Below are 8,269 nucleotides of genomic sequence, written 5' to 3' on the forward strand. Positions count from 1 at the left end.
CATGCCCATTCAGCTACGCATATGTCTACACTATCATCATCCGATGAATCGTCCTCATATTCAACTACATTAACACCCGGATGATCCAATTTATGTTTTTTACTAAATTTTTGAACTTTTCTATGCTCTTTGGCACAACTTTCTTGAGCCAAAGCCCGCTGCAATACTTGGTTCACATCTGAAAATTCTTGCCCTTCTAACCTCTCTTTGATGTGTGCATGCAAACCGGTAAAAGCTAATTCATCTAGATCCTTACCGGAGAGAGTTACATTAAAACATAGGTTCTTAGTATCTCTAAACCTCCTAATGTATTCAAAAATGGGCTCATTATACTTTTGTGTAACCGATGTCAAATGAATTAACTTCAACTCTATGTCTCTGGTATAGAAATATTCATGAAATTTGCTCAAGTTATGCCCATGTATGAATAGAGTTAGCGCAAGCGAAGTAAACCAAGTAAATGCATTGCCAGAAAGTGACAAAGGAAATAAGAGTAATCTTAAAGTATCACTACCACCGGTTTCACCACATTGCACAAGAAATTATCTTATGTGTTCCATTGTGGTTCTACCATCGTCCCTATTGAATTTAACAAAATCAAGAACTTTAAACCCACGGGGATATGAAATTATATCATAATAATTAGGGTATGATTTTTGATAAACACATGATTTACCTTTAAGTGCTACCCCAAAATATTCCCTCAAAATATTAGTCATTTGCTCTTTGATACTTTCAGGCCCCAAAATCATTTCAGCCATGGGCCGATTGGATGACACATTAGCGTATGCTTGCGGCCTAAAATGTTGTGGTTGCGACGTATCATGAGAATGCAAAACTATGGACCGCATATGTGGAGTATTGAAGGCCCATTAAAATAAGTATCCGACAATGGACCATAAGGTATGTCGGTACCTTGTGGGTGTATAGGAGGTGCGCTATATGCCACAATGTTCTAAGGAACTAATGACATGCTTGCTGAAATTTCATTAGCTCAGCTAGTAGCTACGTGTGGAACCGAACTAATCATGATAGATGTAGTGCTTGGTACTGGAAAAATGAATGAGGAAACCTCTGGTTTACTAGTAATCACTGTATTAAACGAAGGTGTCTCCACATTGCCCGAACCCACATTAGTTCAGCTATAAGTTTGTTGCATCAGCGTACCTTGTTGTATAGACAATGGGGTTGCAAATTGTGCTGGTTGCGGGATTTGGCAATTCCACACCACACACGGATCTGTCCTAGATAACTATTGCTTTTCGCAGTAACACGCGACTTGTTTACAAGCAAACAAGCAAAGGATTTTGACCAGCAACCTTGAGGATTGTCACTCAGATGATTTATGATCAAATCGACAAAGAACTACCATACAAATCGTGGGGATTCGAAGTAGCAGCGAAGAACTACTCTAAAACTAACTAAAGCGCATAAAAGTAAAGTAGAATGAAAAGTAGATGCAATAGTTGTGATTGACTGAGTTGTTTCTTGCAATCGGCCGCCACCCACAACTGTATATAAGGGGGACATGGTCTTCATCCTAGGGAATCAAAGTAGAACTCTATTCCAACCCTAAACACAGCCTGTTCGGCGAAAAATGCGAAAGAAACCCAAATAGATATAGGAATCTAAACCGACTCAGATTTGGTCAAAACACTGGACCATCCGGCAATAATAAAAATATTAACACCTGACCATCCGGCAAGTTCAATTGACTGGAACCCTAGATTCTTTTCTAATGTGCACTGGATGTTCCGACATGTGAATTGTACTCACCAGAGTCTCTTGCCGGACTATATTTTCTAAAGAGCAAACTCTCTGAAAGAAATTGATTAACCTCATTGAATAGTTCGGCACTACCCCTGATAACACATCAGACTATTTTTTGAGAGAGCAAACTTCTCTGCACAATCATCTTTACACTCACCGGAACATGCACCGAACTGATTTTTCCAGAGAGTGATTCTCCCTGAGAAATCATTCATACGCTCACCGGATAATCCGACGTTAACGACATACCTCACCGGACTAATTCTTTCAGTGAGTATTAAGCTATGAGCACCAGATAGTTTGGCGTCTGTCGGATGTACCATTGCACTAATTTGTCCAAAGAGTATGTTTTTGACACAAAAGTGAGCTATGTTGACTGGATAGTCTGGCATACCCTTCATGCCTCACCAGACTATTTTCCAGAGAGCATATTTTTTTGGGAATAATTGACTTAACTCACTGGATAATCCGGCGATTAAAGATTCTCCACACTGGACTATCCGTCATGCATGAAAAACCTAGGTAGTGCCATTTTTGCTATCAACAGTCACTACTACAGAACAGTACATCACTCTCGGCTCCAAAACCCCTTCACTACCGGTTTTGGAGCCGACAGTGGGTAACGGGCAGTGATAGTCCCTGCACCCTGGGTGGACTGACAGTGAAAGGGGTTATCACTGCCGGTTGGTGGTTTCGGCCGGCAGTAATGTCCAGAGCATCACTGCCGACTGAAGCTTTCAGCCGGCAGTGTTTTGCCTCTCCTCCCTCTCCTCTCTTCCCTCTCAGTCTCTCTCCTCCCTCCATCTCTCTCCCTCTCAATATCTCTATCTCTCTCCTCAATCTATATGTCTCTCTCTCCCTCTCAATACATGCATACAATAAGACACAGTTAATGTAAATCAATAATAAAGACATATTATTAATACATAGTAATTCACGTCCTTCATTAATACATAGTAATCAATGTCATTCAATAATATGCACAAAGGTACTGATAAGTGACACATGGACCTTACAAATCACATTATCTTACATAGTAAAATAATGCTTACAACAAGAACTAGGATTACAACATCTTTACACGTGAAATCACATTTCTTCTCCTTATTTTCAAAGGTAGCCAATTTTAGCTCAGCTTGGATGACTTGACTATTGTATGCCACAATAGCTTTATTGTTTAGACTTGTGTCCTTTGTAACATGCTCCTTTGAATCTATTAACTCTAAAAAATGATATACTACAAACCACACTAATACCAAAAAATATGTAAAACAAGTATGAAAACAACATTAGTGTCATATTATGGAGATAATTATATATGACTGCAAGCTCAACTGGGATAGTGAAAAGACGTGCAAAGTGCATGTGTAATAAACATCCCAATCGAGCTTTGCAGTCATATGTATGGTCTCCAATTTCATCATTTGCAAAAAGAAAAACAAGTATGAAAACAGTGCAATTTTTGATACAACACGTAACAGGAGTTAAAAAAAGAAATATGGCCTCAGTGGCTATAGAAAATGGTCTTATTAGGCACACATAATAGGGAAGATGAATGACATTAACCACATTTTGGACAAATCCTTCTTCTTCTACTATTACGTAAACCTAATAAGGCCAAGGTGTAAGTGTTGTAAATAATAATGTGATAATAAGAAATGATAGCAATTCGTAATCAAGAATTTCCGATGGCATGTGTACTACAAGAACTGGACAGTAGGTGTATAAAAGTGCTCTCAGAAAATGAATAACAATTGGCCTCAGGACAATCAAGGTCATGCCCTCTAATTGTTCTATTGAGTACATCAACGACTGGATAATTTACTAAGTTCTCATCTAGTTATTAGGACAAAATTGTCAAAAATCACACAATATCATCATGGACAGTGTTGCTGTATCAAATCAGAGAGCACATATTCTGAAAAGGACAAGCAATTTCTTACCAAGATAGAAATAGAGACTGAACAGCAGGATTCAAACAAGTAATGACAGAACAAAAAGGACAAATCAACTTCCTTATCCATAATCTGATATGCTAATCAATCTCTGAACTTACAGCAGCACACCATCCAGGGATCAAATTATAATAGGTAGCCTACTACAGAGACAACATAAGAAATATGTCTTGGTATACAAGTACAGACCAGCAAGGATCAAGGCAGCATATGTTCTTATCATTTGAACACACAAAAGGACCACAAGCAGCATCTGTTCTTATCATTGGAACACAAAAGGACCACAACCAGCATTTGTTCTTATCCTTGTAACCCATAAAAGGACCGAGACAGCATATCTATTCTTATCATTTGAACACACAAAAGGACCACAAGTAGCATCTATTCTTATCATTTGACTACAAAAAAGGACCATAAGCAGCATTTGTTCTTAAAATTTTAACACACATAAGGACAAACACACAAGCATCTGTTCTTTTCAATTTAACACACAAGCAGCCAGACATGAATCAATACGAACTTGCGCTTAAACCCTAGAGGGGAGAAGGTGATGGAGGAGGAGCCAAGAGGCCTACCTCCACATCGGGGTAGTGGTCCACGGTGATGGTGGCATTGGATGAGGGCGTAGGGCACGGCAGTGCAGGCTCCTTGGCATCGGGGTGCTCGTCGGGGTAGAGGCGTCAGGGTGGTGGTCCTCGGCGATGGTGGCGGTGGACGAGGGCGCAATGCACAATAGCACGGGCTCCTCGACATCAGGGAGGAGGCGGTGAGCTCCTCGATGTTAGAATGGTGGTCCTTTGCGACAGCGACGATGGACGACGGCACATGGCACGGCAGCATAGGCTCCTCGATGTACGGAGGCAATTCGGGGGAGGACACAAGCTAGGAAGGGGAAAAAATTTCTAAGTGTCAGAGGGCGCGTGTGTCGAGCACTTTTAGATGGGAGGAATTTCACTGTTAGCTCAAGATGACAACCGGTAGTGAAAGTGGATCTTCACTGCCGGCTCAATAGGACAACCAATAGTGAAATATATTTCACTGCCGGCCCAATAAGCCCACTGGCAATGAAACAACTTTCACTGTCGGTCGAATATGTTCATCGGTAGTGAAACCCCTTTCACTGCAGGTACGGGGTGCAAAAAATTTGATTTAGCTACGTACGCACAGGCAGAGACTCGAACCCATGACCTGCCCCAAGTAAGACTAAATAATTAAACCGCAGCGCTACTCAAGTGATTTCGATTGAGTTTGTACTATCTATAATTATTAACATTCTGTTGACCTAAAATCCTAATACATATCTATCTAAATTTGAACTTCCTATATACCAAAATTAAGTTTTGTATATACCTAAATTTCATGGTTCAATTTTCTAATTCAATAAAAAATTAAAATAAATATGTTCATACCTAAGTCTCTATATTGGGGCTTGCTATATATCTTCATTTTATCAATAAATATGCTCATAACTATAGCTAATGTAAATCATGTAATATGCAAATAGCAATATGCTAGTGCTATTGCTAATTCATTAAAAATCAAAAATGGTAATACATAGCAATAGTGCTTGTGCTATTGCTAATTCATTAAAAATCAAAAATCAATATGCTCAATAATAAAGACATCTTCCACCATAAACTACAAATTGAATCTTCCATAACGTAAGTGATGTATAATTGCATTTAAAACAAATTCATATATAGTAATTAATACAATTTAGCTACTTTGTCTTAATGATTCGCCCTTCATTATGATCACAGCATACATATAGAGGTTCGTCGATATCTTCCATAGGACCTAGGTCGACGTCCTCTCTAAAAGGAGGTAGCACGTTGAATTGATTGTAGTCTTCCTCGTCAACGACATTCTCCACTTTGACAATTCTTCTTTTTCCTTGAAGAACCACGTGGCGCTCCTCCTTGTTAGCCGGGTCCGGGTCTTTAACATAGAAGATCTGCATAACATCATTCACAAGTACAAATGGTTCTTCTCTGTATCCAACGAGTTTTTGGTCCACTATAGTCATACCATACTAGTCGATCTTCACACCCCCTGGAAGTCTGACCCATTGGCATCGGAAAAGAGAAACTTTTAACACTCCATAGTCAAGCTCTCATATCTCCTCTATGAATTCGTAGTAGGTCTCCCTATTTTCATTGTAGTCATAGGCATATATACGGATACCGCTATTTTGGTTGGCGCTTTTATTATCTTGAGATCTCATATAAAATGTATAGCCATTTATATCATATCCTTAGAGTGTGAGGATTGTAGTTGATGATCTATGACACAACACATTCAACTGAGCACACTCTATCTACTTATCCATCACATGTATATGTAACTAGGCGCCAAAATGATCTTGGTGCTCTCGCGTGATCCAAACATCAGACTTCCTTGGGTTTCTAGTGCGTAGCATCTTCTAGTGTTCTTCGACATACGGGTCCATTATAATTGATTATTGCAGAACTGCAAAATGTGCTTGCGTGAATGAAATGGGGTCGTTGGTGTCGAATAAGTTTGCACCTATTGTCCCTTTCCCCTATAGCATTCCCTCATGGCGAGATACAAGCACACCAATCGATTTGAGATTCATGTAGTCGATGCAGAAATCAATGACCTCGGTTCCCCAGCCCTTAGCCATGTAGCCTTCTCATCGATTTCGGTTACGAACATATTTCTTCAAAACTCCCATGAACCTCTCTAAAGGGTACATCTGATGCAGAAACACGGGGCCAAGAATCTGTGTCTCTTTCACAATGTGAACAATGAGATACACCATGATATCAAAAAACGATAGAGGGAACAATACCTCAAGCTGGGATAGAGTCTCAACCACGTCTTTCTATAGCTTATCTAGCTTGGTCGGATCGATGGCCTTCTGTGATATCACATTGAAGAATGAACACAGCTTTATGATTGGGTTTCGGACCTTCGGTAGCAAAATACCTCTAATTGCAATTGGAAGCATCAGTGTCATCATCACATGACAATCATGAGACTTCATGTAAGTTAATTTTAAATCTTTCATGTTTACTAGTCTCTTGATGTTGGTGGAGTAACCGGATGGAACTTTGATTTCATGTAACCACTCGCACATTGCAATTTTCTTCACCTTGCTCATACTGTAGCTAGCAGGATCAAGATATTTATCACCTTCTTCCATATCTTTGGGATGTAGATCCTATCTTAGTTTCAAACATTTCAGGTCCTTTCGTGCTTAGAGTGCATCCTTTGTTTTCTGAGGTATGTCTAGTAATGTACCAATCAAGCTATCACACATGTTCTTCTCAATGTGCATGACATCGATTGTGTGTCGAACCACCAAATCCAGCCAATAAGCTAAGTTATAAAAAAATATTTGTTTTTGAACATAGGAGCTCTAAGATTAGATTTAGAAACCCGTGTACTCCCATGTCCCTTTCCAAGGATAACCCTAAGTCTCTTTACCATCTACCTGTCTCCCAGTGTGATGCTTAGGAGGTGATCGTCGTACCCCATTGTCCCCGAGCTCGTCCTGGGCCTTGTCACCTCGCTCTCACTTCCCGTGGGGCCCACCAACCCCTCCCTCTTCCACTACATCTCGTCCTTCGAGGGCAAGGGATGGGGCATGCTCGAGGTCGACCCTGTCATCGGCGCGGACGGTGCCAATAGCCGCATCTTGCTGGATGTCAGGGCCGGGGGCAACACGTCTACCATCGTGTTCCAGGAGCACATCCGGCTCCCTGACGTCGCCACGTGGAGGTGCACCCGATCTTAATGCACCCATGCTCGCGCCGCATGGTCAGGCGCGTCACGCTAGTCGGCGACATGGCTGGCTACATCACGCGGTGCTCCGATGACGGCATCTACTTCAGGGCCAAGTCTTCTCGGGTGTCGTGATGGAGGTTGGGCCGCCGGGCTGAGGCAAGGTTACCTATGGTGGTGGGACAACGAGTTCCTATTCATGTTCTGGTTCCTGGACCTGCTGCAGTGCGTGTTTTATGAGGGCAATGTCAGGCGTGATGAACTTGTGGAGATGTGCACCGACGAGTACATGCAGCACCAGACGTTCGAGAGCTACCTATAAAAGCGGATGGTGCCCGATGAACCATGGAGCGACCTTCGGTTGCTGTGGCGGATGGTGGCCAGTATAGTGCACTACAGAGTCCTCGATAGGGAGGTGGAGCGCCTACGCCGGCTCGAGCTGCAAGCTTAGAGAGAGTCAACTCCTCGTCTATAAAATATTGATGTACTGCTGGATTGAACGTAGATACATGCTTGAAGGGGTCATGTGCAAAATGCACTTCCCTCCCCTCCCGCCATTCTACGTGGATGCCATGTTGGCATGACCACATCAGCTCTCACAGTCCTACGAAGGGGTATGAACCTGCAGTGCACTACTTATAAAGTTTGATGGACTAGAACTGCAAAAAATAGATCGTGGACCTATATGGTACAGCGTGATAAGTTTATACGCTGCCAGTGCAGTTTACTCTTAGATAAATATAGAGGAAATTTATATAGAAATTTATTTGTATTTATCTTGCTAATTTAAGCCGAAT

General features: G+C 41.4%; 1 pseudogene; it reads left to right on the forward strand.

The window, feature by feature from the left end:
• Positions 1-7,335: 7,335 nt before the first annotated feature.
• On the forward strand, positions 7,336-7,923 carry LOC133897842 (geranylgeranyl diphosphate reductase, chloroplastic-like; annotated as a pseudogene).
• The last annotated feature ends 346 nt before the right edge of the window (positions 7,924-8,269 follow it).

This window comes from Phragmites australis, chromosome 17 (genome assembly GCF_958298935.1).
Source record: "Phragmites australis chromosome 17, lpPhrAust1.1, whole genome shotgun sequence".
NCBI classification, from domain to species: domain Eukaryota; kingdom Viridiplantae; phylum Streptophyta; class Magnoliopsida; order Poales; family Poaceae; genus Phragmites; species Phragmites australis.